The sequence below is a fragment of the Lynx rufus genome, unplaced genomic scaffold (genome assembly GCF_022079265.1).
Source record: "Lynx rufus isolate CCGP_SWC_20201006 ecotype Redwood Valley unplaced genomic scaffold, mLynRuf1.p SCAF_6, whole genome shotgun sequence".
NCBI classification, from domain to species: Eukaryota; Metazoa; Chordata; class Mammalia; order Carnivora; family Felidae; genus Lynx; species Lynx rufus.
In genome coordinates, this window is record NW_025814878.1 from 127,714,170 (window position 1) to 127,740,735 (window position 26,566).

Here is a 26,566-nt window from a genome sequence, read left to right on the forward strand (position 1 = left end):
CAACGAACAAACCAGGAATGACATAAGTTCAGGGAATGAGTTGATAACGTTCTCTGCCAGCAGCATGGTTTAAACCTAGAAGCAGTGACTTCTTGGGTGCCGCAGACATGAATAAACCAATGTTTGTCATAATGTCAAGACACAGGAAATTCTCTTATCTTTTCTTCACAGGAAGAACTAACGGACACATGGATCTTTAAATCTGAGCGCTGACAAAGGGCAAGTATCAAAAAATTGGAGCTCAGGTTTGGCCGGGATTATTCCCTCCAAAGTCCAAAGTGCTTGGTAACAGGTGACGGGTACCTAATATGTTATGAATTGGTTTCTTACAAGTGTTAAGAAGCTTAATGGTTTCATATTTGGGGATGTTTTGACATTATTGGCAGCAGAAATGCAACAAAACCATCTTTACTTTCACTTCTGTCCAAACCATTAAACCACAATCTGTCCACAGGGAACCACATGACACTTGGGTACTCCTTCTGAAACTCAGCAATTAGTTGACTGGCAATAATACGTTATGCTTTATCCAGTATTTTGCAGTTTATAAAAACAGATTTGCATATGCTACTTATTTAATTCAAGCTATTTAACTTTATTGCTGGCACAGAACTGCAAATATTTCTGCCACAGTATCCATCCAGCAGAAATCTCTGAGTGTTTTGCCCTTGCAGGATAAAAATAGATTGAGGCACGCAGGCCTTGCCTAATAAAATATTATCGTAATGTAAGAGCAGGAAGACATTTGGCTATTCTTTCTAAGAATAATGTTTAAGCATCACCCATTTCTGCCATGCTTAAGAAGATTTTACCTTTTGGGGCGCCTGGGTGGCTCAGTCGGTTGAGCGTCTGACTTCGGCTCAGGTCATGATCTCGCGGCTTGTGGGTTCGAGCCCCACATCAGGCTCTGTGCTGACAGCTCGGAGCCTGGAGCCTGCTTCTGCTTCTGTGTCTCCCTCTCTCTCTGCCCCTAACCCACTCGCATTCTGTCCCTGTCTCTCTCAAAAATAAATAAACATTAAACAAAGAGAAGATTTTACCTTTTTCATGGAAGCATCTTTTTTTCATTATTCTTAAAAATATGAAACTCTCCATCTTAAGCACAGTGAAAGAACTCAAACATTTTAATATGTTTCTCATGAGTGTTCTTTGGTTATCATCAATGAACACTTTCGTTGAACTTAGAACATCCAAATCTATTTAGAAGAGTAAATTATTTTGCCCATTAGTAAGTCTCTAGTGCTGAATGAAAATTACAGGTGAGAATAAAGTCATTGCCCAATACCACAATTAAGCAGGATATAGATGTACTCAAGGATGTATCTAATATTATGATAATCAACTCAACAAAACAGGGGTGATTTTGTGAGCACCTATTATATGTATATAACTCTTACCATGAATTTTCACTAATCTCCAAATAGGGCCTGTTACCTCCCCTTTAAAGGTGAAGATACAAAGATTCAAAATTTAAGGAATTTGACAAAGGACATTAAATGTCAGAGTCAAGGTATGAATTTAAGCCTCTCTGACTCCCATATTGAAGGTCTATCCCCGCCCCCCCCCCCCAAATCTGCACTGATCTGAATTCTACTGATTCCTTCATTGGTGCATTTCTGGTAATAGACAGGGATTATGGCTAGTTGTCTCAAAAAAGAACAAAAACAGAGCTTTGACTCAACACCCTAACTGCTGACTTTTAGTTATTCATGCTAAGGAGGAAAGGAACAACAAAATACTGAACAAAATAATAGTGATAGCCACGCTGTTGAGTTCATACTACATCTCAGACTTTACAGGTTTCAAGGTCCCAAGTTAGCTACGAATTTAAAACTTTCCTCCTCAATGTTTTAAAACATTTCAATGACTAATACATTTTGCCAACTCAAATTTTACCACTTTTTATGAGGGCGTTATGCTAGGTGTATTTAACGAGTCACAAAAGAACAAATACTTTACAATTCTACTTATGTTAGAGACCTAGTAGTCAAATTCGTAGGCACAGAAATTAGTATGGTGCTTGTCCAGGGCTGGGAGAGGGAAGAAAAGGGGAGTTAGTATTTAATGGGGACAGAGCTGCAGTTTGGGAAGATGACAAATTTCTAGAGATGGATGGTGGTGGTGGTTGTGGGACACTGTCCGTGTACTAAATGTCATTGACGTCTACACTTCCTAAGCGGTTAAAAGGGTAAATTTCCAGCGATCTCTATTTTTACCACAATTAAAAACATTTTTCTACTTCCATATTTTTCAAACCCTAAATGAAATGCTAAGAGACTTTTTAAATGCTGTGGGACCTTAAACAATAAGAAGAGACTTCCGTTTAGGACCAGAGGACTTAGACTCATCTCTCCCTTCTCCTTCCTTCTAAATGTAACTGTAGATTCCGGAAATAATGTAAGAGGCAGCCAAGGGAGAATTCTGAAAGTATACTGAGGAAGGAGAAGTGATTACAGACCCTGGAATCGGAGCACCAATGTAGGACAAGGCAACTTAATCCCATCCACCAACCATCCAACAGAAGACCCAGACCCAGCATCTTCAAACCCGTCCCAACAGCAGATAGCGGTGAAGGTGGACTCATTTACCTACCTTTCAGAAAGAAGTCCCTCCAACACCACCAAGTGGGTCCGGTAGCATTGGAGAGGAGGGTAACCCAGAAGCCAGACTAGAATGAGCATCCAGGGGATACGTTCTCCTCCCCTGCAGCTTGAGACAGCCCTCCCGACCAAGACACGACAGGTGGCAGTGGCAGTAGCAGGTGGATCCTGTTGCTACTAGTGACTTGGCGAGGAAGCCTCTTAACATCCTGAGGCAGGAGACTCCCTTCCCCACCCAGAGCACTGGGTGGCCAGGCCTGGGGAAGCTCCTTCTGTCCTCTCCGAGGTTGCTGGCGGGGTCCGGTGGGAGCCCCAGACACACAAACTGAATAGTGCACACCAAAACAACACAGCATTTTTCAAGGGGTGATAGAGAAATACATACTACCAACCACAAATTCTATATTTGTGGTTGAAAGGAATGAAAGGAAATACACTTTCAGATGCAGGAAGGAAAGGAATGAAAGGAAATACACTTTCAGATGCAGGAAGGAAAGCTAAAAGAATCGGTCACCAGAAGACATATCCTTAAAGAATGGCTAAAGGAAGTTCTGCAAACGTGAAATGATAAAGGACACGATAAAAGAAGGAATCTTGAAGCATCTGGAAGGAACAAAAGGAAAATGGAGTGATCACCAAATGTGAGTATACACTCTTCTTTCCCTTGTGAGTGTTATAAATCATATTTAGTGATAAGACAATACTTATAACACCATGTGTTATTCAAGACGATTATATTTAAAAGTGTGGAAGGTAAAGGGACTTAAATGTGAGTAAGGTGTCTGCACTTGACTCAAACAGGTAAAATACCGATACCAGGAAACTGTGATAAGTCACATATTTACATGGCTACCTATAGAGAAACTACTTTGAAAACTACACAAAGAAATATGTTCAAAAACTATAAATAAATCAAGGCAGAATCCCAAAAAGCATTCGAGTAATACACAAGAAGAAGTAAAAAGGAACAGAAAAATAAGAAACAAAGATAATGTGAAAATACATGTTAAAGTGGCAGACTTAAGCCTTACCATATCAACAATTACCTTAAATATAAATGGTCTAACTATATCAATAAAAAGGCAGATATTGAGAAACTAAATTTAAAAACATGGCAAATTATATGCTCTTTACAAAAAAAAGTACTTCAAATTCAATGATGTAGATTAAAAGCAAAAAGAAAAATGAAAAAAACATATCATGCAGACATTAATTTTTAAAAAATGAGATATATATGATATATCTTAAATGATAAAAATGATATCTTAAATGATCTTAAATGATATATATTTTTTTATATATTTTAAAAAATAAGATATATATGATATATCTTAATATCATATAAAATAGATGATTAATATCGGAGAAAATATCAGAGAAAACAGAGCTCACAGCAAAGACAATTGCCAGAGAGGAGGATTATATAATAATTAAATGATCAATCTACTTATAAAATATAACACTTAAATACACGTGCACCAAACAGCAAAGATGCAAAATACATGAAGTGAAAACTGATAGAGCTGAAAAAGAAATAGAAAACTTCCCAATTATAGTCAAGGATTTCAACACTCCCCTCTCATCAAATGATAGCACCGCTAGACATAAACTCAACAAGGATATAGAAAATCGGACCCACACAATCAACACACAATATCAACTGAAACATGTACGCTATACCCAACAACAGCTCAATATACATTTTTTTCGGGTGCCTATGGGTCATTCACAAATATATCCTGGGCCATAAAAGAAACTTCATCAAACTGAAAATAACTGCAATCATGTAGAATAATTTTTCTGATCATCATGAAATCAGACCAGTGATCAATAACAGAAAGACAAGAGGAAACCTTTAAGCCCTTGGAAATTGAACACACTTCTAAATTGTCTGTGGGTCAAAGAAGAAACCTCAGAGGCAATAAAAAATAGAACTGAATAAAAATGAAGATCAACATTTGTGAGATTCAGCTAAAGTAATACTGAGAGGGAAATCTATAACACTAAATGCTTACATCAGGAAAGGGAAAAGTCAATAATCTAAGATCTTATCTCAAGAACCTAGAAAAAACAAGAACAAAATAAAATCAAAACAAGCTGATGGAAGAAAATAATAATGATTAGAATAGAAAGCAGTGAAACTGAATTGAATTTCCAAAAAAAAAAATTGATTAAATTAATACACCTCTAGCAAACCTGGCAAAGACAGAAAGAGAGAAGAAACAACTCACTAATATTAGAAATTAAGCAGAATACTATTACAGATCCTGCAGTCACAAAAAAGAAAAAGAAATGCTTTGAATAACTAATGTTCATACGTCCAACGACTTAGAAGAAATAGATCAACTCCTCAAATACTAAAAGTAACCAAAATTCATTCCAGGTGAAAGAGATCATCTGAATAGTCCTGTAACCATTAAATTAACTGAATTCACAATTTTGAAACTCTAGGCCCAGAAGTTTCCCTGCACAATCCTACAAAAATATACAAGAGAATTAACACAAATTTTATTTAATCTCCTAGAAAATAGAGGAGCGAACACTTTCTAATCATGTAATGAGGCCATTTTAACCCTGACACCAAAACAAGACAAAGTGCATAAGAACAAAAGTACAGACCAATATCTCTCAGGAGCTTAAAAACTCCTCAACAAACTATTAGTAGATTGAATCCAACAGTGTGTGAAAACAATTCCATAGCTTTTCTATATGGCTACAGTATTCATTTCTGTGCGGCCTTGAGATAAGCACATAAATCAATGGACTAGAATAGAGAAGGAAGAAAAAGTTCAAGAAATATGCTCAATGGCTGATTTTTTAAAATATTTATTTATTTTTGACAGAGAAGGAGGAACAGAAAGAGAGGGAGACACAGTATCCAAAGCAGGGCTCCAGGGTCTGAACTATCAACACAGAACCTGACTCAGGGCTCAAACCCATGGACTGTGAGATCATGACCTGAGCCAAAGTGGGAGCTTAACCAACTGAGCCATCCAGGTGCCTCTCCATGGCTGATTTTTAAGAAAGGTGCAAAACCAACTCATTGGAGGAAAGATATCCTTTTTGACAAATGGTGTTGAAGAAATTAAACATCAATTCCAAAAATAATAATAATAATTATAAAATAAAATAAAATAAAAATTGACCTAAACCCCATTCCTTATATTAAAAATAACTTAAAATGGATCATCTTTTTGAAAAAAAAGTGGAGAAAATATTTAGGGTCTTAAGCTAGACACGGAGTTCTTAGACTTGACACTAAAAGGCTGAACCATAAAAGGAGATTGATAAATTGAACTTCATTAAGATTCAAAGTCTCTACTTAATGAAAGACCCTGTTGAGAGGATGAAAAGGCAAGGTGCAGACTGAGAGGATATGTTTGCAAACCACATATTCAAGAACTATTGGTTTTAGCCAGCATGACATGTGTTACGGGGGGAAAACGACGAACTCCTCGTCTCTCCAACGACTAACTCACTACACTTCGTTAAAACTTTATTTTATGGTAATTATTCACACACATGATGCTTAATTTCTGCAAGTCTGAAAAGGTGAAAAAAAAAGATGTCTTAGTATAAGTCTGTGTGAGGTAAAGGAAATGCTATTAATTATGGTTTAAAAAATGCTATAGTGTTTTTAAAAAAAAATGATGACACTTTTTAAATACTTGACCTTAGGAAGTTTTATGTGAATTTACGCATGCATGTGTATGTGCACGTGTGATTGATAACATCTTAACGCCGGAGAAGACATGCTTGCTGATAAAAACAATACACCGGCCTAACCATAAGGAAACTAACTAAAGAGAATTCGTTTGAAAAGACAGGGTGGATAAAATGGGCAAAAATATTTGTGGTTTGGGCTCTGCATTGCTTTTCACTAAATCATGTTTTCACAACCTATGTCTCTTCACTGCACTCCAGGAACCATCAGTGCCTTTAAAACTAGCATCGTGCCTTCTCTATGTTCGTGTCTATGCACGTCAAAACCATTGCAGGATTTTTTTTTCACCAGAGCTTCAAACCTACCAACTTCTAAATGCTCAAGGCCCTACCGAAGTAGTTAAGGTCTAGTGGTCATTTAACAAGTTATGGCAAATAATCTTAACCAAAAAAAGGTTTTGCAAATAAAAGTGGGTCAAACTCGCTGGCTTCTAGTCATGCAAAATACTCAAAGACCACGTGTTAAGTTTGGTGTTACAAAGGGCCAAGTTCTTCTATCACTCATCGCCAAGGCGTCCGCATTCAAGAACAGACTGATTTCTCTAAGAAATAAGGAGACTTCCAAAAGAGTGGCTGAGGGAAATATTGTTTCACTCAAAATCCTATTTTCTAATTTTTATTTCCTGTTTCTTATTCCATATGGATCATCTAATTAGACTGAGTGGAACATTCTGGATAAAGTTAATTACTTCCCCTTTCTGGCCTTTTTTATTCTAACTTATTTCCACTTGGAACGAAGTCAACTGTATGTTCATAAGAAGTTAGACACTGGAACAAGGTGCACTAAATGAGTCAGACCATTAAAGTGTTCAAAGCCAGACTCACGCTTAGAAAGAGTTAATGAACTCATTTATTCCTGGGATGACTCACAATAGTGTTTACTTTTCATTTTCATATGTGGTCTTACCAGTTTGAAAAGCACAGTGCTAGACCAAAGGCAGTGCTCCCTGCGGAGTACTTATAGAAAGAGCCTATAGTACGTCTTCTTTGGAAAAATGTCTACTCATGATTGCACTCCCAGGAAGAGTTGCAAGTTGTCAAACTCAGGGAATCAGAGTAGGCTGGTAGACGCCAGGGGCTGGGGAGGGAAGGGAAAATAGGGGGGGCCCTTCATCAATGGGCAGAAAGTTTCAATTATGCAAGATTAGTACATTCTAGAAGTTGGCTGTAGTACATCAGCCACATGATTAACAACACCGTATTGCACACTCAAACATTGGTTAAGAGGGTGCATCTCATGTTATATTGTGACCACAATAAAACAATACTGAAAAAAAGAAAAATGAAAGAGGCTGTAGTTAAAATCAGTCCTATCAAGTAGAGCAGTTGTAAAGTCATGTCGGGAAGCCCGCTGCTTTGTCATGTCTGAGGTGCAAATTCTCCTCGGCCATGGTTTCTTTGATAATTCATTTAGTACATGTTATTGCCACAGGTCCTTATTTCCAACTTGTCCAAACTGTGCATTGAGCGTTGGGTACTTCTGGAATGCTCAGTTGAAGAGTGGGGCCAAAGACAAGTTTGTTTTATCCCAGGTCTACAGCGACCCTTCCTTCCTTAAAAAATGCTCCCAAGCCTTTCTGGAAAGGTTCAAAATTTCCCCAACTGCTAGGTCGATGGTGGTGGTTCATATTTAGTCCAGAACTATGACAGTATTTGTCATCAACATGCACTCCTGCGATATCATTTTGCAAGGGTATTTGTCTAATACTGAGGCACTGAGTATCCACAGATTAAATAAGAGAGATTTCATCAAGGAAAAATCAGATTATTTTCATGGATAGTTCATTTGTTTGAGCAGTTGTTGAACAGACAAGGCATGCTTGCATTTGTCAACCCCTAGACTACAAAACACACACGCGCACACACACACATACACACACACACACATCCACAAAACAGTGTGTGTGTGGAGGGAGGAGTCAGTACTTATTACCTCTGCATGAACGACCACATTCAGGAAAGTAAGTATCCTTTCAATTATTTCAAAAAGTGTTTCCAAAAATGACTTTATTAGTGATTCTTAAAATATCAATAACTTGAAGAGTTTTGAAATGGCCCAAGTCAACTGAGTGGGAAGAATGACAAATCCGTTTGAATGATAACACAAGTGAATTGCCTTTTTTTTATGTTTCCTCGCCAAGCTATTTAACAGCCCAGGTACAGAGGAAAAACCGAGCGTGATGAATATATGAGAGCAAATAAAACGTTGAGGGTGTAAAATGTCCCGAAAGCACAAATTGTAATCTGCGGTTGTCAGTCTAATACACACACACTCTGTAATTAGAAACATATTGGAATAGGGCAGCAAGCACGTATTTGTACTTTTCCCTCAAACCTTTATTCCGATCATTCACACGTGACACATTCATTTTTATTGCCATTTCCACTCAAAACAAGAATTTTAAAGAGGCAGCCTGAAACCCTCCAGAATTTCTTGAACTCTTCCAAATAATGTTTCATCCTTCCCTCATGAAAGGAAGCAACACAGCCAGGATTCTAACCTGCTGGAAACGTTTTAAGCCCATCTCCTCTCTCTGCTCCCCAGATCCCTTTGACACACCCTTCTCCCTCCCTCCTTGGCGTTAAAGTGCGTCTCTACTTCCTTTACATCAGTGGGAACACTTCCCTTATGGGTGTCGGGATCTCTCAGAGGGGTCAGGGGCTGCCCTGCGGAGGAAATGACAAGCTGTGAAATGTAAAAGAACAATTCCTTCCACATGTTCCTTTGCTCCTGGAGCAGTGAGAGGTTGTCAGCTAGCATCGCTCTGGAACCAGGCAAGACTCTGCGTCGGAGTTCTGTCAAAACTAATTTACAATTAAAGACCTGCATGACTGTTTAAAGCTTTTTCGATTCCGGCAGTTTTCTGAAATGACTTTGACATTGCAGTGGATCAGACCAGAAACCACTGCTGTAATTAACTGCAGTGGATGGTGAAAAAACTCACGCAATAAGGCAAAGCTTAAAACAAATGTATACATAAATATATATAATATATATATTTATAAAAATATATTTATAAAAATATATTTATAAAAATATATATTTATAAAACTATATATTTATAAAATGTATACATAAATATATATAATATATATATTTATAAAAATATATTTATAAAACTATATATTTAAAAAATATATATTTATAAAATATATATTTATAAAATATAAATAAATATACTTTATAATATATTTTATAAATATTTATATTTATAAATATATATTATATATTATATAATATATTTATATTTTATAAATATTTATACTTATAATATTTTATAAATATTTATACTTATAAAATTTTTATATTTATAAAAATGTAAATACATATTTTATAAATATATAAATATTTCAAAATATTTTATAAATATATGTTTTATAAATATATAAATATATATATATATATATGAGGGAGAGAAAGAGCGAGAGAGGGAGAGAGAGAGAGGGAGAGAAAGAAATCCTTACTACACCTCCAATTAACACATCTGTGGAAATTTCCTAGCTGAGCCCAATTTAGGGAGTTTAGTGTTGCACCTATTGGAAATTGTATTTAGTTTATAAATAAAATTACAAAATGACAATTTCATTGATCTGAAGGAAGGACCAAAGGAAGGATGGATGGAAGGAAGGAAGGAAGGAAGGAAGGAAGGAAGGAAGGAAAGAAGGAGGAAGGAAGGAAGGAAGGAAGGAAGGAAGGAAGGAAGGAAGGAAGGAAGGAAAAGGAGGGTGGAAGGGAGGAAGGGGAAAGAGAAAGAAAGATTGACTGATCTTGACCACTTGACACTTTAACAGTTTTTAATTACTTAAAATACTTCAAAAGATTTTTCTGATTTAAAATAATTTGATGAATTTCCCTGATATATTAAGTAAAAGCATCTTCAAATTGCAGGTAATTAGTTTTTGTGCCGATTAATCACTTGGAAACATACTGTGGTGGTTCCCTGAGGTTCAATTTTGCATGCATTATAATCAACTTGTACTCACTTATGCTATTTGAAAATCAAGAAACTTGGGGCGCCTGGATGGCTCAGTCAGTTAAGCGGCCAACTTCGACTCAGGTCATGATCTCACGGTCTGTGAGTTCGAGCCCCATGCCGGGCTCTGTGCTGACAGCTCAGAGCCTGGAGCCTGCTTCAGATTCTGTGTCTCCTTCTCTCTCTCTCTGCCCCTCCCCCACCTGTGCTCTGTCTCTCAAAAATAAATAAACGTAAAAAAAATTTTTTTTGAAAATCAAGAAGCCCAAAAGAACAAATGTTGTATCCAAAAAGTGCCTCAACATCTCACCAAGTGGTGATTCTGAAGTGACCATTCCAAGTTCTTGAAATCCAGGATGCATTTTATAGATGCACTCATTCCTTAAAAGCTAGCTGAGTGAGTAGAGATACACCTAACAGGAAATTGTTGGGGGCCAGTGTCTCCACAAACCCAACTCCAACTGTCAAAAGCGAAGAAGTCATATATATACCATTTTCAAATATCAGATTCATAACTCTTCCATAGAAACAAGGTAACAATGGACTTTCAAATTACTAACTGAAAGTATATGCCACTATGGTCTGGGATAATTAACAGTGCCTGAAAACTGCTTTCCTTTTCTTACACATGAGAGAAAGGTGGCCTAAGGACTTTGGGGAACATGTGGAGAATTGTCTAAAACTGGCCACGCGTACTGGAGCTCTGACATCCACACGGAAGTCCTCTTATATAATAATATGTAAAATATTATATAATGATATATACTAATGAATATACTAACTGAGCTCTAGTGACCAGCTTGTCTCTCCCTGTTCTGAGTTCCAGTATTACGGGCCTTCAGCTACTTTCTATCTATGTTTCTGTTCCCACTGTGCCTAATTAATTTTCCCTCCATTATGCCTCTACTTCGTGGCTTAGATTGAACACAATGGTACACGCTGGGCAGAGGCCTCCCACCAAGCCACCTAATATGTCACTAAAATAGAAAGACATATGCATGGCCAACTGAGTTTTGACAAAGGGCTAAAGGCAACTCAGTGGCGAAAAAATAGTCTTTTCAACAAATGCTGTTGGAACAGCTAGACATTCACATGTCTGAAAAGAAAAAATAGTAATAAAAAAAAAACTTCAATGTTCACCTCACACTTTATTCAAAAACTAACTCCAAATTGGATCATCAATCTAAACATAAAATGTAAACTCTACAACTTTCCAAAGGAAAAACATAAGAGAAAATCTTATGCCCTAGGATTAGGTGAAGAGAGTTCATAGATACGATTTCAAAAGTGCAATCCATTAAAAAAATGATAAATCAAAGTTCAAAACTTTTGTGCTGAGAAAGACATTTTAAGAAAATAAAGTCAGGGGGCGCCTGGGTGGCGCAGTCGGTTAAGCGTCCGACTTCAGCCAGGTCACGATCTCGCGGTCCGTGAGTTCGAGCCCCGCGTCAGGCTCTGGGCTGATGGCTCAGAGCCTGGAGCCTGTTTCCGATTCTGTGTCTCCCTCTCTTTCTGCCCCTCCCCCGTTCATGCTCTGTCTCTCTCTGTCCCAAAAATAAATAAACGTTGAAAAAATAAATAAATAAATAAATAAGAAAATAAAGTCAGGAGGACCTGGGTGGCTCAGTCGGTTAGGCATCTGCCTTCAACCCAGGTCATCATCTCATTGTTCATGAGTTTGATCCCCACATCAGGCTCTCTGCTGTCCATGTAGAGCCCACTTCAGATCCTCTGTCCCCCTCTTTCTCTGCCCCTCCCCCACTTGTTCTCACTCTCTCTCTCTCTCTCTCTTTCAAAAATAAACAAATAAATACAAAGAAGGAAAGAAAACAAGAAAGCAAGAAAGAAATAAAGGCAAGCTACAGACACGGAAAAGGCATTTGCAAACCACGTATCCAACAAAGGATTTGTATCCAGAATGTATAAAGAACTCTCAAAATTCAACAACAGAAAAACCAACAACCCAATTCAAAATAGGCACAATAGTTGAACAGATACTTTAGCAGATATTAATATAAATGGCCAGTAAGCATATATGAAGATGGCTAATAAAATTAGCCACTAAAAGAACACAAATCGAAATTATGATTTCAAATTTAATCTGAATGTGAATTAGAAAAACTTTTGGAAAAAACCGACAATACTAAGTGCAGACAAGGGTGCAGAGCAACTAAAAGTCTCATGTGCTCCTTGCAGAAATACAAAATTGTACAGCCACTCTGTACAAGGGGAAGTTCCTTATAAAGTTAAGAATATACATAGCCTCCAACCCAGCAATTCTACTCTTAGGTATATCTCTTAGAAAAATAAATACTATACTCACACAAAAATTTGTATGTGAATATTTATAGCAACTCTATTCATAATCGCCAAAATATGGAAACAATCACTGTGTGCTTTAATAAGTGAACAGTTAAAGGATGCGACATCCATTCACAGGCATGTTATCCCTCCAGGAGTAGGAATGAGCTGTTGATACATATAATTCAGATGAGTCTCGAAGGCACTATGTTGGCTAAAAGGAGGCATTGTCAACAAAAAATTACTGTACTCCACAACAATTTTGAAAGTACAAAACTTTAGTGATGGTAAAGAGATCAGTGAGTATCAATGCTTACTGGCGGGGGTGGGAGCGATGGAGTAAGGGGTGGGGGGGCCCACAGCAGTTAGCAGAAAGAAAAAGGAAAGTGTTTGGGTAATAGAATGGTTCTTTATCCTGATTGCAGTGCTAATCACACAAATCTGGATAGGTGCTAAATTACATTAGCACTCCAAAAAAAGTAAATTTTATTGTATGTTGATTTTAAAAATAAAATAAATAACCTGTTTGCTTGACTTATTTCCATAGAAAGGAACCGTAAGGTCAGATAGCATTCAGAACCTATGCTCTTACTCATTCAACAAATATTTACTGCGAATCTGTGATGTGCTAAATATTGCTGTAAGCAATGGGTACACGAATCAACAAAACGAAGATCCCAGCCCTCCTCACAGAGTCTGCAGTCCAGCAACACCTCCTTACGTTGACTTTTCTAAGATGTAGTCAAGTAAATAGGGGCTTGAAGATGAAATGGAGCCAGTGCTTTCAGAAGGAGCTCAAGGCTTCATCTCGAAAGATGAGGGAGGCCTTATATCTAAGAGTATGTCTGTTTCAGGCCACTTGGGTGGCTCAGTGGGTTGAGCGTCCAACTCTTGGTTTCTGCTCCGGTCATGATCACACGATTCTTGGGTTTGAGGCCTCAGGGCTGACAGTGCAGAGCCTACTTGGGATTCTCTCCCTCCCTCTCTCTCGCTCACTGCTCCTCCCCCACTCCCATTTTCTCTCTCTCTCTCTCTTAAATAAATAAACTTAAAAAAAAAAGAGTACATCTGTTTCAAAGTCCCTTCTCAGAGTGTATCATCCCCAGCACGGCTGCAACGCCTACCATACTTAGGCCACCTCCCGCCCTTGTTCTCATCTTCAGGAACCAAAACGAGAGAGGACTCAAGAATTTCTGCTCTGTCACAGAGAGCAGTTTCAGGTAACACAATATAATCAAACCAAATTAAAAGATTAATGAATTACCAGAATGTTTACTATTTTATTTGATTCTCTCCACAAACTTGAAAATCAAAAATTCAGCCACTACTATCCTTATTTCATGTACATAAGGAAACGATCTCACAAAGCTTTCATGAATACGGAGCAGTAAACTTGTGATTCACACTGGTTTTCAGACTCTGGGTCCATATTACTTTCCCCTGTACCACAGCGTCACGGCCAAGTGAAAATCATTCCTTCGTACCTCTCGGCTTTGGTAATCCAGAATTACCTAAGAAGTGCATTAATTCACTCATTTATTTAACAAATCTGGATTGAGCAATTGTTGACGGCCAAGTACAGCGATGGAAAATGTAGACCTAGGGCCTATCCTCAAGAGGCTTGTAGTCTAGATCAGGAGACATACAGATGAAGGCACAATTGTCACGAAGGGAAAGAATCCTGGGGTAACTCAGTGGAGGCACTGAATAGGGCCTCTTTGGGAAGGAAGTCTTAAACTAGATTATGAAGGATGAAAAAAGAGTGGCAGTTAAAGGCTCTTCCTGATACAGGAAATAGCATGAAAGAATACCCTCAGGTGGAAATCACGTTGCTTTATTTGTAGGAATTGAAGAAAACCAGAGCAATCAACAGCTGCACATCAGTGCTTCTCAACTCTGGCTGCACATTCGGATCACCAGAAGGAGTTTTGTAAGGATAGCGATGTCCAGGTCCTGCCCCCTGAGAATTTGATACATTTGTTCTGGGGCAGAGCCCAGACAAGAGTATTTGTTTAAAGCCCCACAGAAGATTCGATGTATAGGCAAAGTTTAGAAAGCACTGTTTTTATTAGGTTTGTTGAACCACAGATTCCAGGCAAATTTATGTTTAAGTGTGAATAGACTTCTTTCGGAATTCATCCACATTTTGGTTAATTTCAAGTGGGTCTTAATTGTTTTATCTTTAGTCAAGTTCGAGTGGTCTGCTTCGTACTAACAAACTCACATCATATTAATTGATTTCAATATATGCGGCACATGACGCAAGACTAAATAGGGGCTCTTTGATTCCTCTTATATATGACAGTACTTAAGTTATGGTCATTGATGAGAGAGATCTAGTAAGAAGGAGACCATGGACTCCCCAAGAAATATACTTCCAAAGATGGACGAAATGCCTATTTGCAAAGGAACATGGCATTCATGTAGCACCCACACGGGATCACAGGCTGAAGCAAAAAATAATTAGGGAATCAGGATAGAGCTATATTATTTTTTCAAAGGTTCTTTGAGATGAACTTCCTGCCCCCCCACCCACGGAGGGCATATTTCTGACCCCTATATCCTTGACCCATCTCACAGTATAACATAGTCCCAATATATCTTAATAATGCTGGATAAAAGTGAGTGCCATAGTAATCTCATGTTCTCTAAGAAAGTACTTCTCTACACTTGTGTGGCTCAGCCTTTCCAGAAGGTATCAGAGCCCTGTTCATCCTTATTTTGTCCTCAGGCCAAAACCTACAGCAATTTTGAAAACAGTAGCTTATCTTGAGAGGGCCCAGAAGGGAAAGTACTTAATAAGATTAAGACACTTAAAAATTAGAATTCCAAGTAACATTATTGTTCCTTGGTGATTTATTACATTTCCTAAATTTCACAAGCAAAAAAATTTTTTTTCTTTATGCTGCTGTTAGCTTTTTTTTTATTTTTTCTTAATAGAAAGTATCAAAGAATTGTTTTTTAAGCTACTCTGCTTTTTTTTTTTTTTCCTTTACTCCTTTACCTCAGAGGAAGAATTATCCTTTCTGCTTTCCAGGACTAACCTCTCCCATCTATCTTGCTTATGATGGGAATTCTCCCCAACAGACCCTTACACTCTTGATTTTTCCTCCTCCGGATATTTTCCCATCGTTTATTAAGAGAGGGGTAAGTATTCATCCATTAAAAAAAAAAAAAACACACACAAGTACAATCTTCTCTCAACCCTTCACTCCATTAAGCTGCTCTTGAAACTCCTTCACCTCATTTTTGAGAGAGTCTTCTATATTCACTGCCTTCATTTCTTCTTTTTTGTTCCCTCCTCTGGTCATTGCAGTCTGGTTTGTGCCTCATTTCTTACCTATCCTTTAAAAAGGCATCAAAAGGTACTTGATTTGCAAAGCAAACTATGTTTTCGTCATTCCTCAAGGATGAGGAATGTATCATGTATCACGTAGGAGCTGCAAAGTCTAAAGCCCGACTCAGACCTACCGGATCAGAACTTGCATTTTAACTAGATCCTTGAGGGATTTGTATGCATTTAAAATTTGAGTAGTGCTTCAACAGAGTAATTTACTGAGGTGACCCACCCCCTGCTCCTTTCTTGAGATGCTTAAAATTCCATAGCCTCCATGATACCACACATTCTGGTCCTTCTACTTCATTTAAAAAAAAAAAATGTTTATTTATTTTTGAGAAAAAGAGAGAGGGAGGGGCAGACAGAGAAGAAGACAGAGGATTTGAAGCGGGTTCTGCCCTCTGCACTGAGAGTGGAGAGCTCAGACAGCCCAAGGCGGGGCTCAAACCCATGAACTGCGAGATCATGACCTGAGCCGAAGTCAAACAACTGAGCCACGAGGCGCCCCTCTACTCTTCAGATTGCTCCTTTTCAGTTGACTCTACCCTTTTCTTTCTTCTGTCCCTTAAATTAAGGTTTTCCTATAGTTTTCCCACTGTCCTTTTTGTGATTTAGGCCCCATCTCTATTAGGATGACACCCATATGTCCCTCCTGAATTTAAATCCATTTTTTTTTCAACTCCAAGCTGGTCACAGTCTTACTAATTTCCCCAATACCTTAAACTCAATTTGATCAAGGGGCGCCTGGGTGGTTCAGTCCATTCAGCGTCCGCCTCTTGATTTTGGCTCGGGTCATGTTCTCACAGTTTGCGAGTTGAGCCCCGCATCCAGCTCAGGGCTGACAGTGCAGAGCCTGCTTGAGATTTTCTCTCTCCCTCTCTCTCTTGGTCCTTCTCCCTTCCTCCCTCTATAAATAAATAAACAAATAACACACAAACAAACTTCAAAAAATTTATACTCAGTTTGATCAAAACCAATTGGTCAACTTTTATCTGAAATCAGCCCCTTTAGGTACCTCACCTCTTATAAAAGCAAGACTATCTTCCTAGATATCCGAGCTACAATTTTCTCATTTCTCTTTATGGCACAACTTTTCATCTGCCAAATCCGGTTGACTCGACTTTAACATTTCTCTTGAGGAAACCCTGTTGATTGCATCTCGCTGCCACTATCCTATGCCGAGCCCTTACCATCTCTTCTTCTTTGGGCTGATGCGATGGCCTTCTTACTGGATTTCTCACCTTCAGTTACTCCTTTGCCCAAATCTATCCCCATACGTGTGCTGGAATCCTACAGTTCGTTATAGTTCTTCAAATATACTCTGTACCATTCTGACTTCTTAACTTCTCTTGTGGCTCTTCTTTTATCCAAAAGCATTTCCACCAGTGAATTCCAAACTACCGTTTTCACCCCAGGACAAAATTGTGAAGTTAACACACATTTTCCAGGTCACACCGATGTAGGATTTAAAACGGGATTGCATTAAAAAGAGTTCATGAGAACTCTCATTCATGAGAATGTCACCTGCCTCCAAAAGCTCACTTGTTTGTTTCTGAGAGTCCATCCGAGGGTTTCACATGAACTCACAATCTGCTTACTTATCTTGTCCCACAGCAGGCTCTGTGACACCTTGGATTACAGAATTATAGTATAGGGAACACAGTATATGCATGTAACACAACCCAATGCGTCACAAGGTAGCATGTACTATACTGTATTGTAAACTCCCATGTCTCCCATAATTCCATTGAGGAGTTTCTCTCTTTCAGCAGGTTGCTCTTTCCGTGTGGTCCCCCTCTCCCTGGGAATCCCACTATGAGATGACTGAACCAGAGAACACATCTGATTAACAGGGTACATTTCCCACCTAACTCCTCTAACTACGTCTTTCTTATTCAGCCAATTGCATCTGCTTCACTCCTCCAAGTTTGAAGTTTATTCCAGAAAGCTTGATGGTCCTGAATTGTGAATAGAGTGCTGGTAGACCTTCCCATCATGTATCCAATGCGCGCGCGCGCGTGCGTGCGTGCGTGTGTGTGTGTGTGTGTGTGTATTTCTCAGCGGAGGAGTATGCTTGGGCTCAAGTAAGCCCCTGCAGGGCGAGGATTGCATGCTATTTTGGTTTGCATTCCCAGAGAATTTGGCGGCCTTCTTTGACGCTGGTTACACAATAAAACTTGCCCGAATTGAATGTTGCATCAAAAAACATATATAGATGTTGCCAGAGACCATTGTGTATGCCATGTAGGTACACACAAAACAAAATTATCAAGCATAACAAATATTTCCTTAGTCTGCCCCCTAAAAAGTAAAACAGCCTAAAAGATGGTAATAATGCAAGAATTATCATGGCTCTTTTCTTCTAGCCTTTCATAAATACGTTCTGGCCTCAGGCATCCACCTATTTGCAAGGCTGATCACTGCTCAAAATACTGGCCGTGGGGTTAAATTCAGAATCCTCTCAAGAGTGCCTGTGTGTGTGTGTGTGTGTGTGTGTTTGCAAGTGAATCTTAAAGTCACTCTTTCATGATTTGCAAGTGAATTTTAAAGTGTTTGCAAGTGAATCTTAACGTCACTTTTTCATGATTTGGGGGGTAGAGTGGATTCAGCAGATTCTGTCTGGAGCCTGTCAATGTGAGACAGCTTGTGAGAGATCATAAACATATTTTTCAGATAGAAACGTTGCAGCCATGAACACGTCACGTGGCCACCCTTCCCTAAGGTTTGCTCCTTTAATTGTAAATAGCCAGAAAGCCATCAAGCCAGAGTTTAATAAACTTTTAATTTGAAATGAATTACCACATGTTGTGTTTGTTTACCCATTATTAAATCTCTTAGCAACATATCAGTGGCAGAAACAGCATACTGTAGCACAGCCCTGATATATTAGAAAACAAACCCATGGGGGATATTAACTGCTAATAATATGTTTAGGAAGCCTCTAAGAAAAATAAATAAATATAACCAATGTAGCAGAGACACGTATTTGAAGAGGTTGTTATGTTCCGTTTTTGTATCAATCTATTCTGAATGGGAGCAAAACATCCCCGTGCAGTCTTGGACTATACAACTCAAATCTGTCTCTGAGCTGAGAGCAGAGCAGATGCAAATCAGCCTTTTCCAAGCATTTTCTTCAAGCATAAAACATTCTTCCTCTCACGGTACACAGTGTTCTATTGATCATGTCAGTATTTATGTTTCTTGGAATACCACCTGTCTTCCTTTTAGGGGAACTGAGGGCAGCGTTCTAAAAGCTAAGTTCCGAGCATGGTGCAGAAGGTGTGGAAAATATAGCCACAGTCCCCCGAGGAAAAACTAGAAAGCGAAAATGATCTGGTGACGAAGAGTCTGAGAGTAATTGCTTTGCGTCTTCAGCTCAGTATCCTAAAACTAGGTTAAAATGTCAGTATCACTGAAATATTATTACTGTTAAGGCAGAACCTATTTTCCCAAAAGTTAAAAATTATAAAATAAGATTTTTGGTTCCATGCTTAATCCTAAAATGTTGGGAGGAAAAAAACAAGGAAGAAAGAAAAAGAAAGAAACAGAAAGAAGGAGGGAAAAAAGAAAGAAAGGCAAAAAGAAAGAAAGAAAAAGAAAGAAGGAAAGAAAGAAAAAAAGAAAGAAGGAAAGAAAGAAAGAAAGAAAGAAAGAAAGAAAGAAAAGAAAAGAAAGAAAGAAAAAAGAAAAAGAAAGAAGGAAGGAAGGAAGGAAGGGGAAGGGGGAGGGGAAGGAAGGGGAAGGGGGAGGGGAAGGAAGGAAGGGGGAGGGGAAGGGGAGGGGAAGGGGAGGGGAAGGAAGGGGAAGGGGGAGGGGAGGGGAAGGAAGGGGAAGGGGGAGGGGAAGGAAGGGGAAGGGGGAGGGGAAGGAAGGAAGGGGAAGGGGGAGGGGAAGGAAGGGGAAGGGGGAGGGGGAGGGGAAGGAAGGGGAAGGGGGAGGGGGAAGGGAAGGAAGGGGAAGGGGGAGGGGGAAGGGAAGGAAGGAAGGAAGGAAGGAAGGAAGGAAGGAAGGAAGGAAATCTACATTACACATACACATTTTTTAGTACCCCACAGTGGCTTGAATTGACTGGACATTTGAACTTGGAATTTAAACAAAAAATCAACAGCAATGTTTTCTTTTTATCTAATGAAATTATAATCATTTCTTCTACATTTCTTGATTTGTTAATTCTTGATGATCTTCAACCATCAGAAAAGATTTAGACATTTATTTCCTTTTCTATATCTAAGACTCCCAAATTAAACAGGTAATATTCGAATGTTGAAGTAATTTGTTTTCACAGAATAAAGGCATCCCAGACCCTCCTGTTGGAAGGCCTGACCATCTGATTCAGTATAAAGAAGAGACATTGGGCTGAAGTCATTCTCCTATAGACACACAGTAAGTCTCAACCACAGTGGCCACCCATGTCCTCAATAGAACTGCCCCACCAATTTGGAAAGATTCTAAGTCTGGCATTGGCTGGCTTTTTATGGCACTGTTTTTTCTTACACTGCCAGTGCCTTAGGCCCATTCTATGTACCCCACCATTCCATCCTCCCCTTGTCACACCAAGCATATTGACAATAGCATTGTTATCCACCTAAAATAAAAAAAATTAAAGTCTTAAACTTATTAAGCTCCAACACAGAATGCTTAAACTCAACTTAAACCTGTGCATTTTGAGGACAATCAGCTCTACTCATTATCCTGCAAAACTAGACCATGATGTCAGTCACCCATCTTCTCTGGCTACAAGCAGAACAAATCCAAGTTCTCAAATGTGGGAAGCAATACACCTTCATCAACTTGCTTGATAGTGTTGGCATTGACAACCTAGGTTCAGTATATACAGTAGTCTCCCTATCTGGGGTTTTGTTTTTCATGGTTTCAGTTACCCGCGGTCAACTGCATGGCAGAAACCAAATGATCTTCCTTCTGACATATCGTCAGATCAGCAGTAGCCTGACGCTACGTCACAGTGCCTGTCGTTCACCTCACTGCATCTCATCACAGAAGCATTTTATGATGTCACATCTACAATAAGATACTATGAGAGAGAAAAAGAGAGACTACATCCACATAACTCTAAGTACGGTACTTTGTTATAATTGTCCTACTTTATGATCAGTTAGTGCTGTTAATCTCTTACTGTGTCTAATTTATAACTTAAACTTCATCATAGCTATGTATGTATAGGAAAAAACATAGTAAAATATATCTAGGGTTCACTACTATCTGCAATTTCAGACATCCATTGGGGGTCTTGGAACGTATTCCCTGCTGATCAGGGAGGACTACAGTATCTCATATCTAATTTATTTTCACAAATATTTGTTGAAAGCCAAGTGACGTCATCAGATATATATAAATTATGTATATAAAATTTCAACATAACCTTCCCAGTTACATGTAACTCTGTAAAGGGACATTTGTTTGTCTGGAGGTGGTTGGTAATTTAGTAATCACCAGCTGATGATAATGGTTTCCTCACAAGCAAACAGGTCAGGTATGGCTATGGAAGCCGAGGGCTTGTACTGGACCCACCTCTTAGTGAAGAAAGCAGTAGGTTCTAGAAATTGAGTCCAGCAATCAGTGGAGTCTTACTCGGCTCAGCAAAGCATAATCTCCAAGGGCTTTGGGAAACTCCAGACACAAGAAACATTTATCAGAAGTTGAGTATGAAGCTCTGTGTTGCCCAGCTGATAGGCAGAACAAGCCAAGAAGGCAGATGCTATCAGGAAATCAAATACTGCAGGCTTTAGATCTGGCCATTATGGCAGAGATCCAATATCACTTCCCAGGAGACAATGCTGTTTCCCTGACCTATGCTCTCAACCCAACGCCACCTTACTCTACTCACTCTCCGTGGTGGAACTCAACCACTTAGCAGTTTCAGGTAGGGTCTTTGTGTTCATGCCTCTCTAATGGACACATTCTTCTCCCTTACTTTCCATCTCTCTCCTGAGCTTCATGTGCATTTTCCCAAAGATCTCCTAAACATTTCTACTTGGATACAACATGGGGATCTCAAACTCAGTTGCTCCAAAATCAAGCTCCTGTTTTTTTTTTTCCCTCTAATCTTGTCCCTTTTCCTTTATTTAATACTATCTGCTGGTTAATATTCATGTCTACCCGTGCTAAAATATGAGGAATTATCCTTAATTATTCCTTACCATCAATATTTAATCAATCAACAGGGACATTCTTTTCTTAGTCCTATAGTTATTCTCTTGCACTTTTTTAATACTTGATACATTTATACTCTCTTCTCCAACTTACTATTGCTGCCTTAATTCAGGCCCTCTTCTGTGGCTGGCATTATTCTAAATTTTTGTTAACTCATCTGATTTTAGACATGCCCTCTTCAAATAAACCCTCCTAAAAATTACCAGAGGGAACTGTCTAAAATGGAAATTGAAATACATCACTTCCCTTCTTCAGATCCTTCAGTTGCTACCCACTTAATACCAACTTCTCATCAGCTTCAACAGACACAAAAAGACACAGGAGAAAATGGTGAGGGAAAGTTATTACTATTCTAGAATGAATACATGGATAAATGGTGAAAAAGAGGAAAAGTAAGAAAGAATAAAGACTTTTTTCAGATATACAATGGCTAAGAGAGTTTGCTACTTATAGACCCAAACTCTAAATGAATTACAACAGATTTTTTCAACAAGAAGAAAAATGGAACCAGAGTGAAGACAAGCTATATAAAAAGACTATGAAGCACAAATATTGATGAAATGTGTCAGTAAATTAATTTTCTCTTGAGAGTAAAAAAAAAAAAAATAACTGAGTTTTCTGTTTAAGGAAAGAGTGAACTGAAAGCATAGCCAAGAATAATATGAGAGTACATGGAGGTGTTTAATAGGTAGGCAAAATATACCAAAAGTCCTTGTCATGTTCAGGAAGAGAAGAGAAAAACCAGGTGGAGTTAGATTTTGTAAAACAATTTTTAGGGGTGCCTGGGTGGCTCAGTCAGTTAAGCATCCAACTCTTGATTTGGACTCTAGTCATGATCTTACACTTTGTGAGTTCAGTCCCCTACTGGCAGTGCAGGGCCTGCTTGAGATTCTCTCTCTCCCTCTTTCTCTGCTCGTCCCCCATTCATGCTCGCTCACTCTCAAAATTAATAAACTTAAAAAAACCCAACTTTTAGTTAAAAATGTAGATAAGAAAATTCAGGATGACATCTGAAATAATTAATAAAATCTATAGATGATAAACAGCAGAGGATAAACAAAATAAAATTATTTTTGGTGAAAGAGAAATGCAGGAAATAAAGTATTTTTTAAAAGCAAACAAATAAGGTGGCAAAACTAAATTGCAAAAAAAAAATGTTATCAGCAAGTACAAATGTAACAGCAATAACAATAATTACAAAAAATTAAACTCATCTATTAAAAGACGCATATTAACTACTTGTCTTGAATACAAAACTAAAATCTAGATTCATGCTGCTAAGCCATACTCAAAAGAACACCACAGATGAATTTTAATTTTTAATTTTAATTTATTTTTTTAAAGATGGGCTGTATTTTTTTTTAATTTTTATTAATGTTTATTTATTTTTGAAAGGAAGAGAGAGAGAGAGAGAGTGCAAGTGAGGGAGGGGCGGAGAGACAGGGAGACGCAGAATCCGAAGCAGGCTCCAGGCTCTGAGCTGTCAGCACAGATCCCAATGCAGGGCTCGAACTCACCAACCACAAGATCATGACCCAAGTCAAAGTCAGATGCTTAACTGACTGAGCCACCCAGTTATCTCAAATTTTATTTTTTTTAAATAAATATTAGAAAAACAACATATGCCATAAAACATTTATCAAAAAAAAATTAGGTGGTAGTATTAATAGCAGAAGAAATAGAATAAAAATTGAAGCATTAATAGGCACATAGAGAGAGACTACATCTGTATGAGAGAAATAATTACATATAAACTAATAATCATAAAATTGCATGCATTTAACAACACATCTAAAATACATAACACAATATTGATAGCACTATAAGGACAAATGCACAGATCTAGGACAGAATTGGTGATTTCACCCATATCTACCATATAAATAAAACTGAAGATAAATACTCAAGCTTTCAAATCAGGACTGAAAAGTAACTCTTCCCCAAACCTGAAGAAAATAGGAGTACAGAAATAATAAAGCTAAGTATAAATACATGGAAAACAAAAGATCAGTGGAGAGGGAGTCTTGGTGGAGATAGATAAGCAGTTGTAAATGTTTAAAAAAATGAATAAAAAGATAAAACCCAACCAAAACTGATAAAGAAAAGCGAAGAAGGCATATATTAACCAATATGAATAATGAAAAGAAGACTGTAATAGTGGTATTGAAAAATTACAATAGTATTTTTATGTATTTTCCTATAGAAACATAAAATATCTATAGAGTAATACTCAGAAAACATTGGTTTCCTTCAAGGAGAAGAACTAGTTTCCAGTGGGACGCAGATTTTATTTTGAGCAATCTGAGTGTATTCCCTAGTCAAGAAAACTGGAACAAAAGGAAATAAACTTTAAAGATAATAAACTATGAATACAAACGTAATATACATATATCATGGGTATAATGTATAACATATATTATAGACTTAATACACGTATATATCATAACATATATTGTATTATGTACATATGTATATAATATAATCTAAATTAAATACGTATATTATACATTATATATAATCATATATAGTCATAGTATTACTATAGATTATATGCACAATAATACTATGACTAAGTTAATTCAATTGATTTTTTAAATGAATTAAATAGAATGAGTGAATAATCAGTAACAATCAAAGATTGAATTAGAAATCAAGTGCTTCCCATGACTCATTTCACATTAAAAAAAAAAAAAGTCCAGAACTCTTACAGATTAGTAAGAAAAAGTTTTAGGGGCACCTGGGTGGCTCAGTCAGTTAAGTGTCCGACTTCAGCCGAGGTCATAATCTCACAGCTTGTGGGTTCAAGCCCCACTTCGGGCTCTGTGCTGACAGCTCAGAGCCTGGACCCTGCTTCAGATTCTGTGTCTCCCTCTCTCTCTGCCCCTCTCCCACTCATGTTCTCTCTCTCTCAAAAATAAATGAACATTAAAACAATTTTTTAAAAAAGAAAAGAAAAAAAGGACCCAGAGGAAAACCGAACAAAATATAGGTATAGACAGTTCACAGAAGATAAAAACGAAATGGTCAAAGAAACATTTGGAAAAAATGGTCAGACTTAGTCATATTCAGGAATATTCTAATTCAAGCAAAGAGATATTTCATTGCAACTGAACTGGCAAAACTGACTGTAACAAAGATTGATAGGATGTGAGCCAAACAAGATCCTAGACATCTGTTAGAAGGGCAAATTGATACAACAATTTTGATGGCAGTTAAGTGTGTGCCCTGTGATTCAGTGATTCCTCTCCTAGGTAGATAGATGCTAGTGAAATTCGCACCTATGTGCTTAAGGAGAACATGTCCAAGAATAAACACTGTAATCTTGTTTACAATTGAGCCAAACTTGAAACAACATATAAAATAAAAATAAACACATTTTGTTAAAATCATGCACATTGCTATGTATGCAATTTTACGGCAAAGGAATCAATAAACCAAAATATATATAAGTGTGTGTGTAGGAGCTGTGTAAATCTCAAGGATAATGCTGAGAGAAAATAAAGTTGCAGACATAGGTATAAAGCATGGTTACTTACGTAACCTTTAAAAACATAGAAAAGACATTATACATTGCTGATAATTACATACATCTGTAGGAAATGTATTGAAACATACACGGAAACTATCAATAGGAAGTCTAAGAGGGTTGGAACACAAGTAGCAAGCAGTTCACAGGTGACCTGAATCACATGTAAAATGTTCCTTTAAAAAAAATGTTTATTTATTTTGAGAGAGAGAGAGAATGCACTCTTATGCATGCTCATGCAACAGGGGGAGGGACAGAGAGAGAAGGAGAGAGAATCCTAAGCAGGCTCCGTGCCACCAGCTCAGAGCCCAATGCGGGCATCAAATTCATGAACCCCAAGATCATGACCTGAGGCAAAATCAAGAGTCTGGCGCCCAACAGACAGCCACCCAGGTTCCCCCAAAATGTTACTTTTTAAAAGAAAAGGCGTAGAGCAAAGATGGCAAAGTAGCAAGAATGGACACAGCTGGTTACTATTACTGGTATATGTTATTTGCTGAACCATATGTTTGAAATATTTGCTAATTTCCGAACTAAAAAATAAAGTCCTTCCTATAGTGCCTGGCACAGGAAAAACATGTATCTCATGTAATTATTATTACTGGTAAGTCTTCTAATATTAGTTGCACTACCAGTTCAGCCCCATACTCTTGCTCCTGATACTATTATTACTGCTAGAAGATACAACCTGTTAAAGAACCTTCAACGTTTTTTTTTGTTTTGTTTTATTTTTTTTATTTTTGGGACAGAGAGAGACAGAGCATGAACGGGGGAGGGGCAGAGAGAGAGGGAGACACAGAATCGGAAACAGGCTCCAGGCTCTGAGCCATCAGCCCAGAGCCTGACGCGGGGCTCGAACTCACGGACCGCGAGATCGTGACCTGGCTGAAGTCGGACGCTTAACCGACTGCGCCACCCAGGCGCCCCAAGAATC

General features: G+C 38.1%; 1 protein-coding gene across 1 annotated transcript in view; it reads right to left on the minus strand.

Moving 5' to 3' along the window:
* Positions 1-26,566, minus strand: part of LOC124529224 (uncharacterized) — a 299,198-nt gene that overhangs the window by 161,225 nt on the left and 111,407 nt on the right. The gene's annotated exons all lie outside the window — the stretch shown is intronic.